Genomic DNA, 15,010 nt, shown 5'->3' on the forward strand with positions numbered 1-15,010 from the left:
TTAGATTTTCTAGAGTACAGAGCTTTATTTAAGATGGATAAGTATTCTTCAAACCTTTTAAAGACTACATGATATAGCATTTAAAATGTTTAAGAGGGCCGGGCGGTGGTGGCGCACACCTTTAATCCCAGCACTCGGGAGGCAGAGGCAGGCGGATCTCTGTGAGTTCGAGACCAGCCTGGTCTACAAGAGCTAGTTCCAGGACAGGCTCCAAAACCACAGAGAAACCCTGACTCGAAAAACCAAAAAAAAAAAAAATAAAAAAATAAAATAAAAAATAAAAAATAAATAAAAAAAAATAAAATGTTTAAGAGTTTAGGACTTTTTCTGAGAGTGAGACACATATGCTCCTGGCAGCTCCAATCTACTTAAAGAGAAAGTTGATCCTTGAAGAGGCTTCTTATGGTGTTTGTGAGCCATTTTGTCAAGAAATTGCTCTAATCTAGACTGCCTGATGAACTGGACATGAAAAAACCCATAGAGAAATGACTAGTAAACTTGCCAAAAGGTGAGATGATCCTTAGGTGATTCATGAAAAAGTCTGCCAGACATTCTGCATAACACAGACAAAAGTGACTGACAAACTGCCAATAAAGGTGGAACTGTCTTTGAAATTTTCTGTGTCATGCAAAAGTCTGCTGGATACTAAGAGCCTATAGTCTGAGGATGGATGCCCAACAGTACAGAAGAATGTTAGGTGACTGTACAAGCAGTGAAATGTCTCTGTCAGTTTTAGAGTTTTGGAAGATGCTTATAATAAACTTACTGTTTACTTAGGTAATATTATATCCTTCTGGACTCTCTGATAGAGTTGAAGAGTTGATAGTTATAATTTTCCTTAGTTAACTATAATTCTTGCTTGATACCTGTTTTGTTGTATGTAATTTTTCTATGTTAAAGTTAAAACCTTCCTTTTTATTTAAACAGAAAAGGGGTGTTTGTGTGGGATTCTCCTCAGTATGCTGTGAAAACATTTGGTTAATAAAGGACTGCTTTGGACTTATAGCAGGACAGAACTTAACTAGGTAGGGAAAACTGAGCTTAATGCTGGGAGATAAGAGGCAGAATCATAGAGAAACCATGCAGTGCCCACTGGAGACAGACACCGGAACTTTACCTGGTAAGCTACAGCCTCATGTCAATACACAGATTAATGGAGATGGGTTCAATTAATATGTTCAATTAAAAAGAAGCTAGAGCTAATGGGCAAAGGAGTAATTTAAATAATATAGTTTCTATGTGGTTATTTTGGGGCTGAGCAGCTGGGAACCAATAAGTAGGCTCCTACAACAATTACATATGAAACTTTAGACTCACAAAAGCATGATGGATGATACAGTACTTTCTTTAATTTTTCCAATTACAAATGGACTGAATACTGTAACTGAATCTTGCTTGACAACTGTTTTGTTACATGTAATTTTAGTATGCCAACGTGAAAATCTTTCTTTTTATTAGACAGAAAGGGGGAAATGTTGTGGCATGATCTTTCTGTATGTTGTGAATATCTGTTGTTCTCCTTGGTTGATAAATAATGCTGCTTTGATCTATGGCATGACAAGATAGAGCCAGGTGGAAAAACAAAGGAGAAATACCTGAGAAGAAGGGCTGAGTCTGGGAGATGCCAGCCAGCTGCTAAAGAAGAAGGGCATGTAAAAAATGAGGAAAAAAGCTACGAACTTTGTGACAAATCATAGATAAAAATATGGATTAATTTAAATGTAAAAGCTATCTAATAATAAGCCTCAGCAGGTGAAGTGTTATTCAAATAAAATAAACTGTGTGGTATAGCACATGGTATTCAATACTATGTAGAAAGAAATTTGGTAGTAGGAGGCAAAGATAGAGATTTTGGAGAGAGTATAGTTTTATATACATGTCCAGGAAAGATCTCACTGAATAAGTGAAGTTTAATCAAAGACCTAAAAGAAGTGACTCATCTGAGTTTTCATGCAGTAAAAGCAGCAACAGTAAGCCTTAGTTAGTATTCCAAATGTATTTTAGATATAGCAAGAATATTATTATAAGTGGGAGATGCGAATTAAGAAATATGAAAGAAAGAGAATATCAGAGGCTTGATGAAGGTCTGACCATGAACAGCCATAGAAGTCATGTCACTAATTTTGTATTTACTCTGAAATAAAATTCACTGGATTATGTTCATTGAAAAGTTGTGATCTAGCATAAATCTATATAGTGACCTCACTAGATATATTAAGAAAATTCCAGGTAGGAGTACAGTTGAAAATAATAGAAAGTTTAAGACTATCATAGTAATGATGAAATGATACAATAATCATTTGGATAAATAAAGAAGATATGGAGTTAATGAAAATGAGTGAAATTCTAGATAAATTTAAAAAGATCTGACATCATGCACAAAACTCAACTCAAAAAACATCCATAAACCAAAACATAAGAACTGATATCCTAAAACTGCTAGAGAAAAGAGAGTATAATTTAATTTATAGGCAAATGAAATTCTGTAACTCGGGGAATAAGACCAAAAATTGAAAAATGATAGCTAATGAAGCTCAAAGAATCTAGTAAAGAAAAGAAAATAGTCAATTGAGTGATACAGAAACACACATAAAGTGAGAAAATCTTTGCAAGGTATAGGTATACATTGGACAGAATATTTGTGTCAAAATAAACAAAGAATTCAAAATAAAAACAAAATCAAAAACAGAGCATCAAGAAAAGACACAACCCAATTAAAAATGGAGTTTGTAATTGAATAGAAAATCCTCAAAAGAAATAAAAATAATTAAAAAGAGAAATGCAGGTTAAAAACCACATTAAAGTTCTGTCTCACTCCAGCCAGAATGGCTATCATCAGGAATTCAAAGACAACAAATTCTAGAGTGTATGTATGCTAAGGAGAACCATTGTTTCCTTTCGGTGAGAGGATAAACTAGTGAAACCACTCAGAAAATAAGTCTAGAATTTTTTTTAAAAAAACTAGAAATGTACCTACCATATGAAAAATTATGCCACTCTTAGGTATATTCCCAAATAATTATAGAGATACTTGAACATTCAAAATCTTTGCTGCTCTATTCATAGTACTTAAGAGACGAAGGACCAATGGAATCGAATAGAAGACCCAGATATTAATCCACACACCTTCAAACACCTGATTTTTGACAAAGAAGAAAAAAATATCAAATGGAAAAAAGAAAGCATATTTAACAAATGGTGATGGTGCTGGCATAACTGGATATCAACATGTAGAAGAATGAAAATAGACCCATCATATCTATCACCATGTACAAAGCTCAAGTCCAAATGAAGCAAAGACTTCAACATCTTAAAGCCAGCCATGCTGAACCTTATAGAAGAGAAAGTGGGAAGTACACTTGAACGCATTGGCACAGGAAACCACTTCCTAAATATAACCCCTGCAGAACAGACACTGAGAGAAACAATTAATAAATGGTACCTCCTGAAACTGAAAAGCTTCTGTAAAGCAACGGACTTGGTCAAAAAGACAAAATGACAGCCTACAGAATAGGAAAGGATCTTCACTAACCTCACATCAGACAGAGAGGTCTGATCGTCAAAATATACAAAGAACTCAAGAAATTGGTCATCAAAAGAATAAATAATCCAATAAAAAATGGAGTACAGAACTAAACAGAGAACTTTCAATGGAGGAATCTAAAATGGCTGAAAGACACTTAAGGAAATATTCAACATCCTTAGTAATCAGAGAAATGCAAATCAAAACAACTCTGAGATTCCATCTTATACCTGTAAGAATGGCCAAGATCAAAAACACTGATGATATCTTATGCTGGAGAGGTTGTGGGGAAAAGGGAACACCCCTGCATTGCTGGTGGGAATACAAGCTGGTACAACCCCTTTGGATGTCAGTGTGGCAATTTCTCAGAACATTAGGAAACAACCTTTTTCAAGACCCAGTAATATCACTTTGGGCTGTATATTTAAAGGATGTTCAGTTGTGCCACAAGGACATTTATCAAGATGTTTAGAATACAAGATGGAGACAAAACAACAGCCTACAGAATGGGAAAAGATCTTTACCATTCCCACATCAGACAGAGGAATGATCTCCAAATTATACAAAGAACTCAAGAAATTGTTATCAAAGGAAAAAATAATCCAATAAAATATTTCAGAATAAATAAAAGTATATATATATATATATATATATATATATATATATAAGCATATATAATACATAAATAAAATAAGAAAAAAGTGCTAGGACAATGTTTCTCAACCTGTGATTGTGACCCCTGTGGGGTTGAATGACCCTTTCATTAAGTGTAGGGTTAAGACAGCCCCTTTAGGGGGCGGGGTTTGCCTCGGGCGAATGCCTGCCAATAAATGGGCGCAAGGCTCGGCCCTTTTTTCCCTCCCTATCTCCTGTACTATGCTGGAACTCTGGTTCTGTAAGTTTATCATTAAAGTGGTAAATATTCTTTGATATCTGCATTGCATTTATTTTGCACGGATACAATTGGTGCCCTCCCCGTGGGGCTTTGCCGAGAACCGGCCCAAAATCAGAGTCTCTTGCACCCCGGGCCGCTGCGGCAGTCTCTCTGGGCGCGCGCAGAAGCAGCTGAGATTCTGAGCGACTCGATTTTCCCTGCTGCTTGCTAGAGAATCAAGCAGCGGGTTTGAAATCGACAGAGCCTTTTTAACACCGCCTAAATCTCTGTTCCCCTCCCACCTCCGCCAGCGCTTGGGTCACGTGACAGCGGCCTGCAAGCCCCGGCACAAAAACGCCGGCATCCCTTTGATTTGTTTACTTTGCTGACTTTTCTTTATTCCCTTTCTGGCCCAATTGCTACTATTCAGCCTGGTGTCTGTTTCAATTTTGTTTTTGAGTCATTTTATTTCAGATTTAGGACACGTGGATTCAACTGGACTCTTTTGCCACCACTAGCAGGAACCAGTCATTACAGGTAAGAGAATTTTTTCTTTTATAAATAATGTCTGAGAACGTGACAATTTCAGATTTCAATAGTTTTTTTGAGTGCACCATTTGGGAGATCTTACAAGAGGTGTCTACCACCCCACATCTATGGATATTCCTGGGATTCTTAATTTTCCTTAGCACTATTTGGTTTGATAATAGGAAAATGATCAAATTTCTTAAGGCAGAGGTTGAACGTTTAAAAACTATTGAGATTGACAACAATCTTCTCAAGAATCAGTTTGAAGTTCTCCAGGAAGAAAACAAATCTTTGTTTAAAATGACTCAGTTAACTGAGCAAAATCTAGAAAAGGTACAGGCTGATGTTAAGGAGAAACTCATTACTATGGAAGAAGGAACAGATGAATTAGATCGTAAGTTCCAGCAGTACCTTTCTGTAGGAACTGACACATTAACTGAGAGAATCAAAACTGCTGAATGTGACAATCGAATTTTGTCTAAAGCTTATGGCAGATTGGTGGAAAGATTGTCAATACAAGAAGGCACGGTTTATGCCATAAAAATTATGTCCAAAGATGACAAGTTATCTCTACTGGACAAATTTCATACTTTAGAATCCTCAATGAAGTCTTTAGAACATAATTCTGGGCAGGAGATTCAGACATTACAAAAAGCAATGGTGAATAGAATTGAAAAGATTGAGGAATTTCTAAATTCTGATGAAGAAGAGCAAAGGGTAGAAAGGCAAATTTTAACTACATCTGTGGATAAATCCCTCCGGACAATTTCCACAAAGCTCTACCTACAGCTCTACATGCCTTTCCTGTAATAACAACAGAAAAGGTGATTGGTTCCAGAAACCCTAGGGTCATCAAGGAAGATACATGGGAGCCTGTCCGTATGAATGATCTCAAAGAAATTAAACAGGCCGTCATGACTTTTGGGATGCATGCCTCTTTTTTTAAAGAGATGCTAAAATCTTGGGCCACAACAAGCAGAGCAACCCCCTCGGACTGGCTCCAGCTGAGCTCCGCAGTCCTTGAGAGTGGACCGCAATTAAAATGGAAATGCTTATTCAGGCAAGAGGCTAGACTTTTAGAACAGCAGGAAAAGGCGAAGGGAATTGACGTTTCCCTAGATAAAATTCTAGGTGAAGGGCTCTTTTCCAACCCTCAGGAACAAGCTAATTTGGATGAAAATATACGCTCCATGTGTACTAGAGCAGCCTTAATGGCTTGGGACAGAGTACAAGACCCAGGACAGAGAATGGAATCATTTGTCACAGTTAAACAGGGTCAGAGAGAACCCTTTAGTGACTTTTTACAAAGATTAACTAAGGCTGTACAAATAGGGATATCTGACCCAGAAGCAAGACGTATAATAATTGAGTCTTTGGCTTACGAAAATGCTAATGTGGAATGCAAAAAGATCTTGGGGCCTTTAAAGTTCAGATCAGCGTCCTTGGAAGAATGGGTCTTTGCATACACTAAATGTTGACACATTTGACTATGGCACTGAAGCATGGGTAGAAGAAGCAATTTCCAATGGTAAAAGGAGACACCAGAATACCAAATGTTTTAATTGTGGCAAAATGGGTCATATGAAAAGGAATTGTAAACAACGGGTTTTCAGAAATAATAATAATGCATCTTCTAGAAATAACAGGAATAGAAGGACTCAGCCTTCAGGTTTATGTAGAAGATATGGAAAAGGCAGACACTATACGAATGAATGCAGGTCTACAAGAGATAGACAAGGAAACCTGATACAGACGGGAAACGAGAGAGGGGGGGCCTCTCAGGCCCCCTTGACAAACATGGTTCAGTCATTTCCAGTTTCTGCAGAGAACATGCCTCGTCAGGACAATTAGAAAGCCACATGCCTACTGTTACAAGCAATAATGATCAGAAAGATGACTTACATGTGTTTTGGCAAACTTCTATAAATGATCAAAGACCTAAGCTGAGAGTGTGTGTAAATGGCATTTTTTATTACTGGCCTGCTGGACACAGGTGCTGATGTAAGTATCATTACCCCAGAATCTTGGCATCCATATTGGCCTCTTCAGAATGTAAATGTTCAGCTCCTGGGAATTGGAACCCTATCTCGAGTAAGGCAGAGCACAAGATGGGTTGAATGTATAGGGCCTGAGGGACAAATAGGAAAATTAAGGCCATATGTAGCCAATATTGCAATGAATTTATGGGGTCATGAACTATTACAACAATGGAATACCCAAATTAACATTCCTGCTATTTCTAGAGCCCATATTTCTGAAAATAATATTAAAAGTTATTACAAACAGAGAAAACCGGCCATTAGGGCTGTGCAAGAAAAAACAATTGATGTCCCTTCAGAAATACCAACAGCCTTGCCTCTAAAATGGTTGACTGAGAAACCAATATGGATAAAGCAATGGCCTTTAGCTGAGGAAAAGTTACAGGCTTTAGAACAGCTGGTACAAGAACAACTAGATGCTGGACATATAGAAGAATCTACCAGCCCTTGGAATTCTCCTGTATTTATGGTTAAGAAAAAATCAGGTAAATGGAGAATGGTGACAGATCTCAGGGCCATCAACAAGGTTATTCAACCTATGGGCCCTCTGCAATCTGGAATTCCTTTGCCCTCTTTATTACCAAAAGGATGGCCTCTCATAGTTATTGATCTAAAGGATTGTTTTTTCACTATACCTTTGCAAAAAGAAGATAGAGAAAAATTTGCCTTCACAGTGCCTACTTATAACATTTCTCAACCTTCGAGGAGGTACCACTGGACCGTCCTCCCCCAGGGTATGTTAAATAGCCCCTCCCTATGCCAATATTTTGTGAACCAGCCATTGCAAATAATACACAAGAAATTTCCCAAATCTATAGTATACCATTACATGGACGACATATTGTTATCTGATTCAAACATAGATACCTTGAACAGACTGTTTGAAGAAATACAGATACTGTTACCTAAATGGGGATTGCAAATTGCTCCTGAAAAGATTCAGAAGGGAGATTCTGTTAATTATTTAGGTTATAGAATAGGTTTGCAAAAAATTAAGACACAGAAGGCACAAATTCGGAGAGATCGCCTACGGACTCTTAATGACTTTCAAAGACTGTTAGGAGACATTTCCAGTTTACGACCAGCTATTGGGATAACACCTGATCTAATAATTCATTTGAACAAGATCTTGAATGGTGATAAAGATTTAAACAGTCCCAGAGAATTAACAGCTGAAGCAGAAAAGGAACTGACAATGATTGAGGAGAAATTACAACAGGCACATATGGACAGAGTGAATCCAGAGCTCGATTGTATTCTTGTCATATTACCATCAAAAATTTCTCCTACAGGAATTTTAATGCAGAGAGATGATATTATCTTGGAATGGATCTTTTTACCACATAAACCAAATAAGAAACTGAAAACTTATGTGGAAAAGTCTCTGAGTTAATTATAAAAGGCAAACTGAGACTTCGTCAACTAGCAGGCATAGACCCAGCAGAAATTATAGTGCCTTTCACTGCTGATGAACTAAAGAAATTATGGGAAGATAATGAACCATGGCAAAGAGCTTGTGCTAATTTTTTGGGAGACATTAATAACAACTATCCAAAAAGCAAGCGGCTCAACTTCATAAAGAGAACTTCTTGGATCCTTCCTTGAATAGTCCGTGATGCTCCAATAACTGGAGCCCGCACATTCTATAATGATGCCAATAAATTAGGGAAGGCAGGTTACAAATCAGAAGACTTGGGTAAGGTGGAACAAAGTCCTTATGATTCTGTCCAGAAGGCAGAATTATATGCCATTCTTATGGTACTAAGAGATTTTAAAGAACCTATTAATATAGTCACTGATTTACAATATGCAGAAAGAGTTATTTTACATATTGAAACTGCTGAATTTATACCTGATGATACAGAACTAACCTCATTGTTTATCCAGGTTCAAAATTTGATCAGGAACAGCCTTTGCCCTATGTACATAACACACATCCGATCCCATACGGGTCTGCCAGGTCCTCTAGCACAAGGTAATGCAGAAATTGATCAATTATTGATTGGTAGTGTGCTACAAGCCTCTGAATTTCATAAAAAACATCATGTTAATAGCAAAGGTTTGAAGAAAGAGTTTTCTATTACATGGCAACAAACTAAGGAGATTGTGAAGAAATGCCCTACCTGCTCTTTCTATAACCAAATGCCACTGCCAGTAGGGGCTAATCCAAAGGGCACCCATAGAAATGAAATCTGGCAGATGGATGTGTTCCACTTTGCAGAATTTGGCAAATTGAAGTATGTTCATCACACCATCGACACTTATTCAGGCTTTCAGTGGGAAACTGCTTTAAGTTCAGAAAAAGCTGATTCAGTAATCACTCATTTATTAGAAGTCATGGCTATCATGGGTATACCTACACAAATAAAGACGGATAATGGTCCTGCTTATGTCTCTAGGAAAATGAAGTGGTTTTTTGATTATTACAATATCAAGCATGTTACAGGTATACTATACAATCCTACAGGTCAAGCAGTCATAGAAAGATCAAATTGAACTATAAAGGATATGTTGAACAAACAGAAAGGGGTGGAAAACACCCCCAGAAATAGGTTACATAATGCTTTGTTAACCTTGAATTTTCTCAACGCTAATGAGAAGGGAACGACAGCTGCAGAAAGACATTGGATAATGGAAAAGTCTGCTGAACTAAATCAACCAGTTTATTTCAAGGATGTGCTGACCTCACAATGGAAGCCAGGAGATGTGCTGCGTTGGGGAAGGGGTTTTGCTCTTATCTCCACAGGTAAGGAAAAATTGTGAATACCGTCAAAATTAATAAAGGTTCGGTTTGAGAAAGAGAAGTCACTTGGAAAAGATAGATAACAATTCATTCACAAGGATGACCGGCATTCAGATGGTAAGGATTACTGATAGAATGGGGGCAGGGTTCTTTTCTTATCTCCACAGGAAAATATTCATCTCCAAAGAATTTAAGGGACCCTGAATATTTAATTACTGGTGGATGGAAAATAGTTACGACCCACTAAACATCAACAATAAAATTCTATACATATTGTAAGTATTGATTTTTTATATATATTTATATGTTTTATTGAACACTTCTTTATAAATGTGTAGAGCTGGTTTTGGAGTTGGACTATGGCTCAGTCCCTCTTCAATTCCAAGCCTGTTAATAAGGGATATTTCAGAGTTTCTGTCTCAGGTCAGGAGCCATGACATGGGACAGAATAAGAATAATTTGATACTTAATAAGCTTTCTTTGCCTTTCCTCATATCTTTGTCTTTCTTTATATGTCGGTATATGTCCTTGTTGTTAATGTTTAAATTTCCCATAACAAGCAACATATTTTCCTACAGTAATCTTTGAAGTTTCCAGGATGAAGATGGGGCCCCACAACATCAACTCAATCTGGTTTTTATGACGTCATGAATTTTTTTTTTTAAGCACTAATTTTAGACCTGTTTTTTGGTACCAACTGCAAGAGACAATTTCGTATGATGCACATTTTTGACAACGCTCTGGCCGGACCTTCTCAAAACACTCAGAGACTAGTTATAATTTTCTTAAGTCAAAGACTAATTTGGGAATTTTACCATCATTTGCTTTCACAGGGGGCCCTAAGAAGAATGTCGCCCTCATGTCAGCTAGAAGCAATCTAAGAGGACGACGTCCCCTCTCCCAACAGAGTTTGCCCACAGGGTTAAGGACATCTTTTAATGGTTGGTTTAGGGTTGAGGGGATGGGGAGATATTGTATGGAATTAGGGGTATATTCAAAAAAAAGAGGGGGATTAATTGGTTTGATGGGATGATTGGTATTTGTGACTTACTGTTTTTAGAAAATTATATTGGTACTGTTTCTTGTATATTGATATATTGAATATTGAATGTGAGGGTTCCTACCTCTACTTTTGTATAAGAGTATGCTTATATTGTATGGATACATCTATTATATCACAATGTACATTTCTACCTCTGGTACTATTTATGTAATAACATTGTTTACATTTGATAAGTAATGACATTGTTTACAGGTGAAGATCATTGTCTTCATATATTGCACAGTTGTTTATTCTCTTAGTTTCAAATTAGATAGGTATTTAGAATTATATGTTTGTCATATTTATTTTTAGGATAATCAGATCTTTTAAATACATAGAGATTCTTTTTAGTATAAATAGTATAATCTTCAGCCTCTTTGAAGAGCTGTAGAAAATGGCCTTTAATCTAACCTAAAATTCTGTGCCAACGAGACACAATTACTCCTGGCAATACCACTCTACTCCCGAGAGCACATTGAGCACCAAAGACACTCCACTGGGAGCTTGTCTTCTTGGCAGAACTGGCCTTTGGGTTAAGAAAAGCCCATCCCTCAACTACTGACTAAAATATGAAACAGGATTGTCTTATCTTGCCAAGACAGGGCAGGATAATTCTAAGAAAGTTCCTTGCATTTGATAATGGTATGTCAGTTATGTTAGGCCTTAGCCAAAGTTAGTTGACTCAACATTGCAAACGAGATTTTGGGTGATTGCCCAGGTAGTCAGTTGTCTCTGTCAATTGTTGCACATTTTGGATATCTCTCGTTTGTTAAGTAATATGTACTCCTTTCTCAGATCTTTGATGGAGTTGAGGATTATTTAATTGTAGTTACTCTCTAGCAAAACTTTTGTTCTCAATATTGTTTGTTATATTTATCATTTGTTATTATTGTTTATAGTTATATTTGGTTTAGTTCTGCCTTATTTAGACAAAAGGTGGAGATGTAGGGTTAAGACAGCCCCTTTATGGGGCGGGGTTTGCCTCGGGCGAATGCCTGCCAATAAATGGGCACACGGCTCAGTGGCTTGGCCCTTTTTTCCCTCCCTACCTCCTGTACTACGCTGGAACTCTGGTTCTGTAAGTTTATCATTAAAGTGGTAAATATTCTTTGATATCTGCATTGCATTTATTTTGCGCGGATACAATTAAGAGCATTAAAAACTACTAATATTTACATTATGATTCATAACAGTAGTAAAGTTGCAGTTATTAAGTAACAACAAAAATAGTTTTCTGGTTGGGAAATCACCACAACATTAATACTGTTTTAGAGGGTCACAGCATTAGGAAGGTTGAGAACCACTGGGCTGAGAGTTGACTCAGACAGTAAAAATGCTTGCCATGCAATCTTGTTGATCTAATTTCTATCCCTGGAGTAAAGCAGAAGGCAAGAATCAATCTCTTTAAGTTTTCCTCTGGTCTTCATATACATTCCATGTGCACCCATACTTTCACACACAGAGAATAAATTAATAATAATAATTAAGAAAGAAAAATAAACATTTTCAAGTAGAGCTATGGAATATTCTAATGAACTGAAGTAGAAGTTGGAAATCTCATACCACTATCGAATCTTAAAAATCAATCAAGAGAATGACATGCTAGAATATATGGTTATAACCATACAATATTAGAATAAAAATGATAGCTAACACATGGTTCTTGCTATCTAACAATAACTATCCCTATATTATAAAACTTATTTAGTCCTCTTTCTAGAGAAAAAAATTAAACACAAAAATATAGTAATCTCCTTAAGGTTCACACAGTTAGGGTGTAGAGTTGAGATTTAAATCCACATAGTTTGGTTGCAGAAATATGTGCTATGTTGTTTGTTCAAAGTTCACCATTAATACAGCTATATGTAAAGAAAGAAATCCTCCATAGCCCATCATTTTATAAAAGTATTTTCAATTGGGAGTTCAACTTTTCATTGCCCTCTTAGTAATGTATTTTTCAAGGTACAAGATGAAGTGTTATCAATACAACCAGCCAGGGCAAGCCTAATGGCATGTTGAATAAATAATGTCCTTCGGAAGCATCAGAAATGGTCCAGTGTGTATTTAAAGAAAGCAATGAAATGTAACTAACCATTATGGAAGAAACATTACTATTTCATGTAACAGTTTTCCTTCACATCCTATAGGAAATCAGTGAAGAGTTTTCAATTTTCAACCCCCAGAAGCATTAGAAGAGCAGATGAAAGCTACTGTGTCCATCCTACAACTAGAAAGCTGCATATTCTAGAGTTAACTGGTTAGTATACAAATTAAGAAACACACACATATACATATTTCTTATATATACATATATTTTTAACATATTGTTCAAACATGTTATAAATGTATGTCAGAGGTATTACATACACAAGAACGGAATAATAGTGAGAATGTGATTAGGCATCATATGTGATATTAATCCTGGGAAGTTAATGTGAGTCAACTCTGATCAAGGGATAGAAAAGACAACTAATGTAGCCTGATCTGCTCTAGTATATGTATGGTAATTTAGAGAAAACTAGAGATGATTCATTTCTCTGGTCAGAATTCAGTTGGCATATTGTTTTAACTTAGAGAGAACATTCTAAGAGGCTGCATACCAGCTGGGAAAAAGTTCAAGAGAGAGGAAAATGCTCAATGAGATCTTACACGGCAATCATATAAGTACTTGGCTACCAATCCAGTACTGACATTCTACATATATTAACTTTCTAAATCATCTTAACAAGAACAAGAGTATTCTTTGACTCTCAGAGATGATCATGACATTTTCAAGTTCATATACACACTAGAAGTGGACCTAATATTTAAACACATGTCTGAATAATTCCACTATACCACATTTGACTTCAATGAGAAATAAAGATTATTTATCTATATGTGCTCTTATGTTGAATCCCTACTATAGTGTAATCAAGAATCATTGCCACTATCTTTACTTCGTAGGTAGTAAAACCGTAGATCAGAGTGGTTTGGAGCTTAACAAAAAGCACATAGCTTGCAAGTGGCATTTGTCAAGTATTAAGTATATTAGAAATGTTTATTCTACAGTATCTTTTAAAGTTGGAATTTTTGAGAAAAAAGTATGAGATATTGACATCTTCCAACTTAAAAACCGTAATATCAATACATTATCTTTTAAATATGACTCATTTTCATGACTATACAATATTATTTTGTATCTACAGAATGCTTAGAAGTATATAATAAACTGAATCTGTAGGAATACAAGACAAATAAGGTACTAGACAACATGCATTATTATTCTGCCTTTTTCTCACTTTACACTCTGCTATTCTGTATTTTTCTCATTACTTAAAATTCAAATCACTTCAAATATTGCTTTTCTTTACCGCAGGTCTTCAGTGACAGTTTTATTTTTTTCCATTCACCTCTTCTCCACAAACATCAACACACACACACATACACACACACACACACACACACACACACACACACACACGACTTCTGAACTTTCTTTATTCTTATATTTTATTATATTGCTGTTATTAATAATCAGTTGTTTCTTCCTATTCACTCAGTTTTTCACTGAAAAAAATTAATCAATGCTCATTTCATAGAAGGAATGAAGTAATAGAGATTTGTTGATGGTCATAAATGATAAAGAAATGTTATTCTTAGAGCTGTTACAAATTTACTTTTATCTTTTTTGGCTGACCTTCCCCACTTTTTATATAGGCAACTGCTTTTGATGAATTGTTGTGGAAAATTTTAGTAACTCTCAGAGCATAGTTTGAAATGTATTAAGGTAGGTAAATCTTCCATCTTATGCAGATATCCCATGTTTATATCCCAGAAGTTAGCCATCCATATTTAAATAATATATACACAGTGTAACTATATTTACTTGCTCTTATAACCGTTTATTCTACCCAAGATCTTGTTTAGGTAGACATGTTGTTGAGATTTTATTGCATGTATCATCCCAGTCATGACTAGAAGACACTAGTTGGCATTAGATGTCCTTCTCCTCCCTTTTCCAAGATTTTCCTTGAGCCTAAGGGTTCGCAGATGTCTCCCTTGGGATTGGGCACCTTTCAGTCACCTAGTCTCTGCCTTTTTGCCAGTTACGTATCTCTGTAGTAGTTCCTATCTGCCACAAAAAGAAGCTTCTATGGATTTTCAATTCTAGTCTGGATAAAACTGGATGAGAGTTTACATGCACTTATTTAAGAATACTACCTGATTTAAAAGTGACTTTGCTTGTTAAGTCCAGCTACATCTTCAATTTTGGAAATGG

Source organism: Microtus oregoni, unplaced genomic scaffold (genome assembly GCF_018167655.1).
Source record: "Microtus oregoni isolate MIOR12 unplaced genomic scaffold, Mior012 000146F_ref0000122, whole genome shotgun sequence".
NCBI classification, from domain to species: domain Eukaryota; kingdom Metazoa; phylum Chordata; class Mammalia; order Rodentia; family Cricetidae; genus Microtus; species Microtus oregoni.